The following is a 13,858-nucleotide window of genomic DNA, read 5'->3' as shown; positions in this document are numbered from 1 at the left end:
CCTGCCCCAGACCCCAGGCTGGCTCAGAGCCCGGCAGTGGAGCCCAGCTACCTGTGTTTTAACATGCTCTGGACCACAGCTCTAAATAGGATAAAAAACAATGCTTTCCGGAGTCTGACAGGTGACTCCAGTGGTCTCGAGGACCACCACAACCTGGAGAACATATGCCTTACCTGAAGACCGGATGCAGTGGCTCATGCCTGGAATCCCAGCACTTTGGGTCGGCCAAGGCAGGCCGATGGCTTGAATGCAGGAGTTTGAGACCAGCCCGGGCAACATGGCGAGACCACGTCACCTCAAAAAACTAAAAAAATTAGCCAGGCGTGGTGGTGTGCACCTGTAGTCCCAGCTACTTAGGAGGCCGAGGTGGGAGGATTGCTTACAGCCCAAGAGGTTGAGGCTACAGTGAGTCATGATCACGCCGCTGCACTTCAACCTGGGTGACAAAGTGAGACTTTTGAGATGCTGTCTCGAAATAAATAAATAAAATATATAAAAGCTGTATTTTATGTGTTTTATGTTTACACATGGGGTCTCAGCCAGCCTTAAAAAAAGATCTTCAGCTTGTACTTTTCTAGGTATTTCAGTTAATTCTACAACTGGCTGAGATAGTGTTTTGGGTTTATGGGTAAACAAACCAAGGCTCTGGGGAGATAAATAACTTGCCATATGGAGGAGCTGTGATTGAAAGCTGAGGCTTTTCACCACAAGTGGGGGTGAGGGTTTCAATCCCCCTCTGTATGGTTGTCAATCGAATCAGCAGTCAGCCACAGGGCCAGGGAGGGCGAGGCTCCTGCTCGGGAGTTGTTGAGTTGGGTCCTAGGTGGCCGTTCTCACTTTGTTCTGAGAAAATGGGTGTGTTTTTGAGTGTTTGGATACGGCCATCACATAAACTGACTGTTTGGGAGAGAGCCTGGAATGGGAGCTCTCTGGGTCTCGATCTCAGTGTGCCCGTGTCTGGGAGGGAGAGGAAGGATGAGGGTTTCTAGAACATCCTGGCATGGCCACTGGCTAAAGACAAAGCTCTGTTTGCAACCCCTCAGTGGGAGGGAAGGATGAATGAAAACACACGGGCTGGCCGGTTTGGGGGCCTTAGGAGTTTCCGAAGCATCATCTCCTGCATGGGTACCACTGGTGTGCACAGATGAAAGTGTGCTTTCAGGAGACGCAGGTCACACTGTATGAGGAGGACTGAGTTGTGTCCTCCCTCTGTTTACACCTCCTTGGTGATGGTGCTGATACCATTCTGGGCCTTGGTGTGTGCTGTTTGAGTGTGGAAGTTGTAGGGCTGGCCTTTGGATTGTGCCTCAGTGCCCTTGTTGGAGGTGAGGCACGTGTTTTTGGAGGCTCTAGGTGGCCTGGGCCCACTGCCTTCCAAAGTCCCCTATGAGAACTGGTCTCAGTGGTTTCTGAGATGACTGTGGGAGGGGGTGCATTCCATGCTGGGGTGCTGGTGGCACCCAGGAATCTTGTGAGTTTCTGAGACTTGGTTGGGAGGCATGGGGCTGGGGAAGCCCAAGGGAGAGGTTGATGGGGAACAGGGAAGCATGCTGTGTGGTCTGAGGTTACATCTTCAATACTCCATGCTTTTACTTATTTCCTCAACCCACAGGTGAGCATATCGTTTTATGGGTGGAGAGAATATTTAAAAACAGATCTGTTGATTCAGGAGCATTTAATAATAATAGATAGCATTTACATAATATGATTTTCCAGACACTGGCCTAAGCACTGGACCTTCATTCCCTCATTTAGTCCTCACAATAGACCTGTAAGTAGTATTCTTATGTCTGTTTTACACATGGGGAAACTGAGGCACGAAGATGTTTAATAATTTCCCCAGCGTCACCCAGCCAGTGAGTAGCAGAACCCGGCCATCTCTCTCCAGAGCCCAAGTTCTTTTTTTTTTTTTTTCGAGGCACTGTCTTGCTCTGTTGCCTAGGCTGGAGTGCAATGGCGTGATCTCGGCTCACTGCAATCTCCACCTCCCGGCTTCAAGCGATTCTCATGCCTCAGCCTCTCAAGTCACTGGGACTACAGGTGCACGCCACCACGCTGGGCTAATTTTTGTATTTTTAGTAGAGATGGGGTTTCACCATGTTGGCCAGGCTGGTCTCACACTCCTGACCTCGGGTGATCCACCCGCCTCAGCCTCTCAAAGTGTTGGGATTACAGGCGCGAGCCACTGTGCCTGGCCTACAGCCCAAGTTCTTCACCACTGGCCGCTGTATATATTCCAATCTTTTGCACCCCAGCCAGTAAAGAGGAGATGGAGGACTGTCGCAGCCCCTGCAGCTCTGCCACTACTCCCATCCGAGACTCATCTGCATGCCCAGTTGGGGGTTTCAGTGGGCCTTTTGCTTTCATGTGGCACTTGTAAAGGAAGGAAATGGTGACAAAGAATGAGAGAAGGGGTGGGGACAGGTGCCGTAGCTGCTATTCTCTACCCTCCTTCTCCCTAGCTGCCTGCCCTTTCGGTGGGTGCCCTTCCTCTCCCCCAGCTGCCCATGTGGGAAGCTGTTGAAGTGTGGAGGCTCCTGAGCAGCTCTCCTGAGAATCTTTACTGTGCTTTTTTTTTTTTTTTGAGACAAAGTCTCACTCTTGTCCCCCAGGCTGGAGTGCGATGGCACGATCTTGGCTCACTGCAACCTCCGCCTCCCGGGTTCAAGCGATCCTCCTGCCTCAGCCCCCTGAGTAGCTGGGATTACAGGCACCTGCCACCATGCCTGGCTAGTTTTGGTATTTTTAGTAGAGATGGGGTTTCACCATGTTGGCCAGGCTGGTCTTGATCTCCTGACCTCAGGTGATCCACCTGCCTTGGCCTCCCTTCACTGTGTTTTTGAGAACAGACCTTCTACTCATACTCTTAGGATTGAGTCCTGGTCTCGTGGAACCATTTGTGGGAGACTCAGTAGAGGAACCAGGAGGAAAGGCAGTGGCCCCCCCATCCTCCACAGCTAACGCTCTGGCTGCTCTCAAATCCTCCCAACTTTGGAGGAAGATGAGAGCGGAACCATTTCTGCAAGAATGGAGGGAGGTGGCCGGTGGCTGGCCTGGCTCCTGGGGGCCGCACCTTCTCTTGGTAGCTGTGTCTTCTACTGGGACCTGGACCAGCACTTCCAGCTGGATATGGAGTGGGAAGAGATGGGCGGGTCCAGAGCCCGGGGATTGTCGTGGGGGACACGCATGAAGGCCAGCCTTGCATTTCTTCCCTGCAGGAAAAGCCTTGGTGCTCTGCTCATTAGCAGTCCTGCCTGTGGTTAGCACTTCTGAAAGCGAGTGCCAGCTTGTGGTCAGAGGCTTGAGCTGCCAAACAGGTTTGGCCTCCTGGTGTGCCTGGGTGTGACATCCTCTTCTGCTCTTCCTCTGTCCCCAGGCTGCCTGGCTCTGGGCGGGAGCATAGTCAGGCAAAAGGAACCAAACTCGCCCAGCAGGTGCTTGGATCAGCACTACGAGGAGAAGACAGCCTGAAGGACCCACTTGTTGGGCTTGGTGCTTCTAGAGAAGATATGCTGGGTCTGAAGCATGGAATGTCAAGTTAGCTGAGGAGGCCTAACACCAGCAGGTGCTTTGGGGCGGCACCAGGCAAGGTCTGAGGACAATGGGCAGCTTCTAGAAAAACCATTGAGCTGTGGTTTCCCGTAGCTGAGAAGACAGCAGTTTTAACTAACTCAGGGTGTGGTGTGTTGGGAGAGGAAGGAGGTGAGAAGTGGGCCTTGGACCTTGAATAAGAATCAAGGACACTCTTGGGAGGATCCCCCAGCTTGTTGAGCGTGTTTTGTCGTGATTGCCTTGGTCGTAGGAATCCCCTGAGACAGGGAGCTCCTGCTGTTTCATAACCTTTCTATAATTAGTTGTCTTAACCTCTGTCTCCTTAAATAAAATGTCAGCTTCATGAGAGCACTAAGGGCCTGGGGCAGGCCCTTGGTGAGCACTAAGCAACTACTTAATGAAGGAATAAATCAATACAGTGAGCAGGAGAGCTAGGAAGATCTTTAGCAAGGGTAACATCTTGAACTCTGTAAAATTGCCACCCACGCTCCAGTCTACCCTGAACTTCTGATTCCCCTTACCATGTTCTCTTCCCCCATCACCTTCTGATATTCTTTAGAATTCACTTTTTTATTGTGTTTAGCGTCTGCTCCCCATAACCCGTTCCTACCTCATGCTGGAGCCATCACTCCAGGAAAGCAAAGGTGTATTTCCCTTCTGCCTTTTTCACTGATGTGCCCCCCGCCCCAAATACCTAGAAACAGAGCCTGGCACGTGGTATATGCTCTATAAGTATTTGTCAAATGAATGAATGGCTGAAAGCGCCCGGGAAGCACTCAGCAGTGCCATCTGTCCCTGGGAATCCTCTTGTAGTGCGTGTCACCATGTGATCACGTGTACGTTGTGCTGGTGTCCAGTGGGAGGGGAACACTTGCCTCCTCTGGGAGATGCCACACAGGCTGGTCACCTGCCCTGGCCCTGCTTGGTCCTCATGGTTAACAGGGCCCCTGAGGTAGGACCACCTCCCTGATAAGTTAAGACAGCTCAGAGATACACAAATGTATTTTTTTTTTTTTTTTTTTGGGGGACAGAATCTCACTCTGTCGCCCAGGCTGGAGTGGAATGGTACAATCTCGGCTCACTGTAACCTCTGCCTCCCGGGTTCAAGTAATTCTCCTGCCTCAGCCTCCCGGATAGTTGGGATTACAGGTGTCCACCATCACGCCCGGCTAATTTTTTGTATTTTTAGTAGAGGGGTTTCGCCATGTTGGCCAGGCTGGCCTCAAACTCCGGACCTCCAGGGATCCGTCAGCCTCGGCCTCCCAAAGTGTTAGGATCACAGGCATGAGCCACTGCGCCCGGCCCACGAGGGCTTTTTGGAATTGACTAGCAGGGCAGTGAGGGCCCCCAGGACAGGTCGGAGAGGCTGACCAGGTAGTGAGTGGAGCTGTTCACAGATGAGGATTTCGAGCCTGTGGTTGGGCTGCATTCCAGAATCTAGCTGTGCTCCCATGACTTCCTTCCCACCTTATGGGCTGTGAGAAGTGGAAAAAATGCCTGGCTGAGAAACAGGGCTCAGGCGAAATCCCTGTTTATTCCATCTCTATCATCTTGTCTTCCAACGAGTGCCTGACTTAGAAATGTAATCCCGGGTGGTCTTGGCTGTCTCCACGCCCTGGAGAGCAACAGGGTCGTGGTGCTGCTGTTACCCTCAGGGAAAAGTACAGACCCAAGCAGATCCAGCTGCGTCCTTGACATCTTCACTCATCCTGTGCAGGACGCAGTTGCCTAGCCCAGGTCTGGGCTACTGTGGCTTCTCATAGCTCAGCAAATGGCTCGTTTGTCCTTCCAGCCGCTGGAGGCAAAAACCTTGACTCCCCTTTCTTTCTCACATTCCACATTCAGCATGCTGACAATGCAGGTTGGCCCTTCCTGCAAAACAGATCTTTAAACATAGGATCACTTCTCACCACCCCACCACTGTAGTTTTGGACTGAGCCACAGCTGCCGCTACAATGCTGCTGGGCTGTTGCAGTTGCCTCCTGGCTGCTCTGCTGGCCTCTAGTCTGCTGTTTTCACAGGAAAGGTCTGATCACATCGTGCTTCTGCTTACCACAGTCCAGCGGTGCCCCATGTCGGCAGGGTGAAGCTGCGGAAGCCCTACAGTGGCTGACATGCTACGTAATTGGGTCCCCATTACCGTCCTGACCGCAGCACCTGCTCCTCCCTGCTCGTCTCCCTCCTGTGTCGCTCCTGCATCTGTCCTCCACCCTCCATGGTGTTTCTTTAAATGTTCCAGGCATGCTTCCTCATCAGGGCCTTTGCAGCCCAACTCCCTGTGTGAGCTGAGTAATGGTCCCCTGAAGATATCTACCTTCTAATCTCTGGAGCCTGTGAATATGTTACCTTCTGTGGCAGATGGGACTTTGCAGGTGTGATTAAGTTGAGGACTGGAGATGGGGAGATAATCCTGGATTATCCACGTGGGCCCGGTGTAAGCCAAGGGTCCTTACGAGAGGGAGGCAGGAGGGCCAGAGTCAGTGTTAGGAGATGTGATGTTGGAAGCAAGAGGCTGAGTAATGGGAGGAAGAGGCCGAAAGCCAAGGAATGTGGGTGGGCTCCAGAAGCTGAGAAAGGCAAAGAAATGGATTCTTTCCTAGAGCCTCCAGGAGGAACCAGCCAGCCCTGCAGATATCTTGACGTTAGCCCAGTGAAACCCATTTCAGACTTTTGACCTCCAGAACTGTAAGAGAATAAATTTTTATTGTTTGAAGTCCCTTAGTTTATGGGAATTTGTTACAGCAGCCTCAGGATATGAATAGACCCCTTTATCTCCTTTATGTCTCTCACTCACTCTGGCAGACCCACCCCTTTACTCTGCTCTATTTTTTCTTTCCCTCCCCATCATTTATCACCTTGCAGCAAAACTGGATCATTGGCCTGTCTGTCTGGCTTGCTGTGGGTTTTGTATCTCCCCTGCTAGAATGTAAGCTCCCTTAGGCAGGGATCTTTGTCTTGTTAACTGATGGATTCCAGTATCGAAACCTGTGTCTGGTGTAGAAGAGGTGTTCAAGAAACGTGTCAAATAAATGAATGAATGAATATGAATGAATGATTCCTTGCTATGGAATGCCTTCTCTTCCCATCCTTTCTGCCAGCTGTCCTCTAAGTCCACTTCAGACCCACTCCCTACCCCCAGGAGCTCTCCTGTAAGTGACTTCCCTGGCAGGATGCGGGCGGTGCTATCTGCTGGTTACGTTTCCTGCGCACCTGGTGGCTGTGAGCAGCCCGGCCAGTTGCAGGGACCCACTCTGCCCAGGGCACTCTCCTTCAGCTTGCATTCTCTGGGGTAAGCCCTGCAACAGCCAGGTACTCTAGGGAGTATTCATTTTGTTCCATGCATTTCTTACAGATGAGTATTGTCAGAGTCTAAGGGACCCCGTTGATTTCTAAACCCAACTTTTTTTTTTTTTTTTTTTTGAGATAGCGTTTCACTCTGTCCCCTAGACTGGAGTGCAGTGGCCCAATCTCAGCTCACTGCAACCCCCGCCTCCCGGGTTCAAGCAGTTCTCCTGCCTCAGTCTCCTGAGTAGCTGGGACCACAGGCACACGCCACCGCACTCGGGTAATTTTTGTATTTTTAGTAGAGATGGGGTTTGGCCATGTTGGCCAGGCTGGTCTTGAACTCCTGACCTCAAATGATTCACTTCCCTTGTCTTCCCAAAGTGCTGGGATTACGCTCATGAGCCACCATGGCCGGCCAACCCAACCTCATTTTGATGATGACATGGAGAGGTGAGGATTCCCACCAAGGTGCAGAGCGAATTTCTAGAGCTTCCAGGTCTCAGAAGTCCTGGTTGGATGATCTGTTTGGGGGAGCTCCTTCTCTCCACTGCCACCCCCAGGGACAGCGTGCCTCACTCGTAGAAGGTACTTAGAATTTGCATGGATTATTGGAGCATTGGAATCTGTCATGGCTGGGGAGGTTGGTGAGTTGGGCACAGTTTTAAGGGAAGGTATGAGGTTCTCCCCAGGGACTAGAGGTCGAGGAGACCAAGGGATATGTCTTGTTGTTAACAACAGTAGTATGGAGGATGGGGAGTTTGGAAAAAGGAAAGGAAGAAAAGACAAGAAATGGTAATGAGTATGGGCAAGAGTTGTGTGCCCACAATGGGCACCTCATGCTAGGGAACCCCCAAAGAATATGAACACTGCCAAGGAGGGGCAAGGAAGGATGAGAGAGACCTTCTCTGTGCTGAGGTGTGCTTCCCTGGGGCACAGCTGCAGCCTGTAAAGGGTGAACAGTTAGGAACACTTCTTTCTGCCGTCTTCTCTGGTGAGGACACGTTTTGCAACACTTCCTGAGTTGGGGAGGAGGTGACACTTTGCCCCCCAACCTCCTTCAGACTGCTAATGAAGTGTGCTTAGTTATGAACCTACAGCTGTGTTTTTGCAGCGCTCCCCCCGCCTGTGCACCCGCCAGTCCCACTGGGGGCTCCCCTCCCTCCTTCCGTCCCAGGTCCTTCCCTCTGCTGGCTGGTGACTCACTCAGCTCTTGTGCAACAGCCCAGGCTCTCGCTCAGAGAAGAGCTGTTTTCCTCCATCCCATAAGCCCCCGTCCTGATTTATGTCTTTTCATTTGGGTTAATGCTTTCCACATTTAGGTCTGGAGATTAGCGTGTGGCTCATTGCTGCAACCACCAAAACCCCAGCGCCAGCTTGGGTCTGGCACAGAGAGGCAGCCAGACAGACAGATAGACAGAGGACAGCTTCGAGCATGACCCTCAGCCTGTCCGTCTGCAGCTGGCCCAGCCCTGCCAGCCTCCCTGCCCCGGACGCAGAGGCAGAGTAAGGAGGCAGCCCTGACTCCTGGCTTGCCAGAGAATCGTTCTCATGCCAGTTTCCTGTGAAGGGCACGCATCTTGGAATGGTGTGAAGAGGAGATTGCCCCAAGCCTGTGAACTTCTCATTGAGGAAGCTGTGTGTCGGGAAGTGAGAGGCACAAGTTGTAGGGTGTGGAAAAATGCGATCTCTGTGGCTTTCAAAGCTATCACACAACACAGTGTGTGTGTGTGTGTGTGTGTGTGTGGTTTTTCTCTTCTCTTTAGAACAATAATATTACCTTTGTTACTATGGCGTTGTTATGGGGGTGGCTAATTGGACGCAGCCCTGATGCTGGCTTGTGTGTGGTGTCCATAGTGATTATCAGACGCAGCCATGGGACCTGCTTTGATTTTCTTCCCTGGAGTGAGAAGCGGGCAGAGGATCGTTCAGTGGTGGCTGTGTATACCCTGCCTTTGGTGGTGGCACCCCAGTCAGAAACGGGACCCTGAGGCTGGGATTTAGGTAAGGGGAGTACCTTTCCAAGGCTTGTTTACAGCTCAGATTTGCAGAGGACCAGGTATTTGGGAACTCCTCTTCTGAGGAACCAGATCGCAGGGTAGCATGCAATGAGGGGCCTGTTGCCTCTTGGGAGCGCAGGGCTGTGTGCCCTGGTAACCTGGGCCCACTCACCTGGTAGGCACTGACTTCCTTCCCAGTGAGACTGTAGCATTGATGAAGAAGTGCGTGGTGGCTCATGCTTGTAATCTCAGCACTTTAGGAGGTTGAGGCAGGAGGATTTCTTGAGCCCAGGAGTTTGAGATCAGCCTGGGCAACATAGGGAGACCTCCAACTCTACAAAAAATAGTGAAAAAAAAAAAAAAAAAATTAGCCAGGCATGGTGGTGTGTGCCTGTAGCCCTGGCTGCTTGGGAGGCTGAGGCGGGAGGATCACTTGTGCCCGGGAGGTTGAGGCTGCAGTGAACTGTGATTACACCACTGCACTCCAGCCTGGACAACATAGCAAGACCCTATCTTGAGAAACAAAAGAGACAGAAGTGTGTTTGGATTACACCACTGCACTCCAGCCTGGACAACATAGCAAGACCCTATCTTGAGAAACAAAAGAGACAGAAGTGTGTTTGGGGGTGTAATTTACAATTTTTGTTCAATATGTATACCCAAAAGTATATCTTTGTTAATTTTATACTTATCGAATAGGTAACGTATACTCAGGTCTGATATCTGAAAGGTACAAAAAATGTAGAGTGAAAAGTTATTCTCCCTCCCATTCCTGTCCTCAACCTCTCAGTCCCCTACCGCAGAGGCAAACAAGTGATCAGTTTCTTGTGGGTACCTCCAGAAGTAGTCCAGGAATTTCCAAATATGTTTCCGTTTATTTTCCTTAACCCAGTTATTATTTTTCTGAACACAGGTGTCCCCTCTGTACTTCTACACCTTGCTGCTGCTACTGATGCTTTTGTTAAATCATACATTGGAGTTTAGTCAATAGAAAGAACTTCCTCCTCCTGTTTAATGCCTGCCCCACTCATTTCACCAATGGGCATATAGGTTGATTCTAATCTTTCCCTGTTACCTTTACCTGCTGCTGCTGTGGATAGCCTGGTATATCCGTCATTCCGTACGTGGGTGAGTGTCTCTGAAGGGCAAGTTGCTGAGGTTGAAAGGTTGGAGCAAAGAATATATGTGTTTGTAGTTTTGATAGAAAGGCCCAGATTGCCTCTAACAAGACTGTTCTAGCTTACATTTCTGCTAGCAACTAGTAGGAGTGCCTGCTTTCCCTTAGCCTTACCAGCATCGTGCACTTTCAGATTTTTAAAATTTCTGCATGGAAAAGTTGGTCTTTGCTTTCTGTTGAATTTCTCTCCCATGGCTCCCCCACTCAATTGCAGCCCCCCTGCAGGCGGCGAGTGGATGGGGTCCTTCCCTGCTTCCCTGGGCCATAGGGAGTGGACCCTCAGGGGATCCTCTGTCTTGCAGATCATTCAGTAGACTTGGTTTAGCTTCTCTACAGGCCAGTAGATTGTTTAACACACAGATCTTAAGGAAAGAAGCCTTTGTAACACTTGAATTTTCTACTTGTGATGACACTACTGGACTCCCTTTTCTTTTCTTTTCTTTTTTCCTTTCTTTTCTTTTCATTTTGTTTCATTTCTTTTCTCTTTCTCTCTCTCTTTCCTTCCTTCCCTTCTTTCTTCCTTCTCTCTCTTTTCTTTTCTTTCTTTCTTTTTTTTTTTTTTTTGTTTGTTTTGTTTTTGTTTTGTGTTTGAGACATAGTTTCACTCTTGCGGCCCAGACTGCAGTGCACCGGCGCAATCTCAGCTCACCACAACCTCTGCCTCCCAGGTTCAAGCGATTCTCCTGCTTCAGCTTCCTGAGTAGGTGGGATTACAGGTATGTGCCACCACGCCTGGCTCATTTTGTATTTTTAGTAGAGATGGGGTTTCTCCATGTTGGTCAGGCTGGTCTCGAACTCCTGACCTCAGGTGATCCACCCGCCTCAGCCTCTGAAAGTGCTGAGATGACAGGCCTGAGCCACCACACCCGGCTAGACTCCATTTTCTGTATGCTACTCCTATTATCTTTTCCTGCTGCCCTCCTGTCTCCTCTCCATCTGCCCCACCTTGCTCCTACCTGAATCTTCCTCTTGTTTTCCAGTGTTCTGTGTCTTCTGCATCTCACTTTTCCAAAGACAGAATCTTTTCAGTGAAAAGCCCCACATGGGCAAATAGCCCTGGAAAGCATCCCTCGCTGTGTGTCTTTGGTCACCTGCTCAAGGATGAATCCAGGGTGGAATTCGATGCGGTGACAGCATTTCTCTCCTCCCAGGTTTTTCTAAGTCAGGGAGCTGGAGGTGAAGCTGTAGCAAAGAATGCCTGGAGCGCTGCCCTCAGGCAGCACAGCCCGGTAGAACTCTCTGTGAGGATGCCAGTGTTCTACCTTTGTGATGCCCAATGCAGTAGCCACTAACATGTGGCTGGTGTGACTGCGGAAGTGGTTCTTTCATTTGGATTAATTTATATTGAGGGGCTGTATGTGCCCACCGACGACCATACAGGAGAGCACAGCTCTAACCTGTACACTTTTAGCATGAAAATAAGAGTCTAAGAAGCAGAGTGTATCTGGCCTAGGTTTCCTCAAGTTAAAACACGGCAGCAGTTTTTCATCAGGATATCCAGGCTCCATGACCCGGTCTAATTTTGGAACTCCTGAATCTCCCGTATTGGAAACACAATTGGGGTTAGGCTGCCAGACCCACCAAGGAGGGTCACAATTCCAACTTGGAATATAGGCTTCCCTTAAAGACTTATTTATTTATTTAGAGACGGAGTCTTGCCCTGTCACCAGGCTAGAGTGCAGTGGCGCGATCTCGGCTCACTGCAACCTCTGCCTCCTGGGTTCAAGCGATTTTCCTGCCTCAGCCTCCTGAATATATTTCTGTGTGTGCGTGTGTGTGTGTGTGTGTGTATGTGTGTATTTTGAGACGGAATCTCACTCTGTCACCCAGGCTGGAGTGCAGTGGCACAATCTTGGCTCACTGCAAGCTCCGCCTCCCGGGTTCATACCATTCTCCTGCCTCAGCGTCCCGAGTAGCTGGGGCTATGGGTACCTGCCACCACACCCAGCTAATATTTTGTATTTTTAGTAGAGACGGGGTTTCACTGTGTTGGCCAGGATGGTCTCGATCTTCTGTCCTCATGATCTGCCCGCCTCAGCCTCCCAAAGTGCTGGGATTACAGGTGTGAGCCATTTCTGTATTTGTAGTAGAGATGGGATTTCACCATGTTGACCAGGCTGGTCCCGAACTCCGACCTCAAAGGATCCTCCCATCTCAGCCTCCCAAAGTGCTAGGATTACAGGTGCCTGCCACCACGCCTAGCCCCATTAAGGACTTTTGATATCCATAGATGTACACAGCAGGCACTGATGTACGAATTGTGGATACCAAAGCAAACTAGCCCTGTCTAAGTAGAGCATCTTGCGTTATTTTTCTTTTTTAATCGACACGTAATGTTTTACATATCTATGGGGTAGGTGTGATGTTTGGTTGCATGTATAAAATGTATAATAATTGATAAGTCAGGGTATTTGGGATGTCCATCACCTTAGCGTCTGTCATTGCTGTGTGTTGGGAACATTTCAAGTCCTCTCTTCTAGCTGTTCCAAAATATATGATATATTGTTGCTAACTATAATCTCTCTGCTCTGCTGTCCAACATTAGAACTTATGTCTTCTGGCCAGGTGCAGTGGCTCATGCCTGTAATCCCAGCACTTTGGGAGGCTGAGGCGAGTGGATCACTTGAGGTCAGGAGTTCAAGACCAGCCTGGCCAATATGGTGAAACCCGTCTCTACTAAAAATACAGAAATCAGCTGGACGTGGTGACACGCACCTGTAGTCCCAACTGCTTGGGGGGCTGAGGCTTAGGCAGGAGAATTGCTTGAGCCCAGGAGGCGGAGGTTGCCCTGAGCCAAGATTACACCATTGCATTCCAGCCTGGGTGTCGCAGCGAGACTCCCTCTTAAAAAAAAAAAGAACTTATATCTTCTATCTAACTGTATGATTGTACCCATTAACCAACCTCTCTTCATCTCCCCTCTTACCCACATACCCCTCCTAGCCTCTAGTTAACTATCTACTCTCATCTCCATGAGATCAACTTTTTTAGCTCCCACATTTCAGTGAGAGCATGGGATCTTTGTCTTTCTATGCCTGGCTTATTTCACTTAACATAACAACCTCCAGTGCCATTCATGTTGCTGCTAATGACATGATTTCTCTCTTTCTCATGCTGAATAGAATTCCATGGTGTATATATACCACATTTCTTTATTCCCTTGTCCATTGATAGACACGTTGGTGGATTCCATAATTTTGCTATTGCGGTAAGCATGCGAGTACAGGTGTCTCTTTGATATCTTTTTTTTTTGAAACGGAGTCTTGCTCTGTCGCCCAGGCTGGAGTGTAATGGCACGATCTCGGCTTACTGCAACCTCCGCCTCCCGGGTTCAGCTGATTCTCCTGCCTTATCCTCTCGAATAGCTGGGATTACAAGTGCCTGTCACCACGCCCAGCTGATTTTTGTATTTTTAGTATAGAGGGAGTTTTACCATGTTGGCCAGGCTAGTCTCGAACTCCTGACCTCGTGATCCACCCACCTCTGCCTCCCAAAGCACTGGGATTACAGGCGTGGGCCACCGCACCTGGCCCTATTTTTGTATTTTTAAGTAGAGACGGAGTTTTGCCATGTTGGCCAGGTTGGTCTTGAACTCCTGATCTCAGGTGATTCATCTGCCTTGGCCTCCTAAAGTGCTGGGATTACAGACGTGAACCACTGCACCCGGCCTGATGTCTTTCGATAGCCTGATTTCTTTTTGTTTGGATAAATACCCAGCAGTGGGATTACTGGACGGTATGGTAGTACTAATTTTAGTTTCTTTGAGAAACCTCTGTACTGGTTTCCACAGTGGCTGTATCAGTTTGCATTCCCACCAGTAGTGTACAAGAGATCCCATTTTTCCTCA

At 50.0% G+C, this 13,858-nt stretch overlaps 1 protein-coding gene across 2 annotated transcripts in view; it reads left to right on the top strand.

Moving 5' to 3' along the window:
* GAS7 (growth arrest specific 7) overlaps window positions 1-13,858 on the top strand; it is a 287,691-nt gene that overhangs the window by 78,889 nt on the left and 194,944 nt on the right. The window contains exon 1 of one of the 2 annotated variants that reach the window (XM_073004695.1): window positions 8,699-8,838. The exons of the other annotated variant lie outside the window; for it this stretch is intronic. The gene's annotated coding sequence lies outside the window, so the exon portion shown is untranslated. Of the gene's footprint in view, window positions 1-8,698; window positions 8,839-13,858 lie in introns of those variants that run through there. 2 annotated transcript variants of the gene reach the window in all.

This window comes from Chlorocebus sabaeus, chromosome 16 (assembly GCF_047675955.1).
Source record: "Chlorocebus sabaeus isolate Y175 chromosome 16, mChlSab1.0.hap1, whole genome shotgun sequence".
In the NCBI taxonomy this organism is placed as follows: Eukaryota; Metazoa; Chordata; class Mammalia; order Primates; family Cercopithecidae; genus Chlorocebus; species Chlorocebus sabaeus.
Note: the sequence above shows the minus strand (reverse complement) of the source record. Positions and strands in the feature narration are given on the sequence as shown.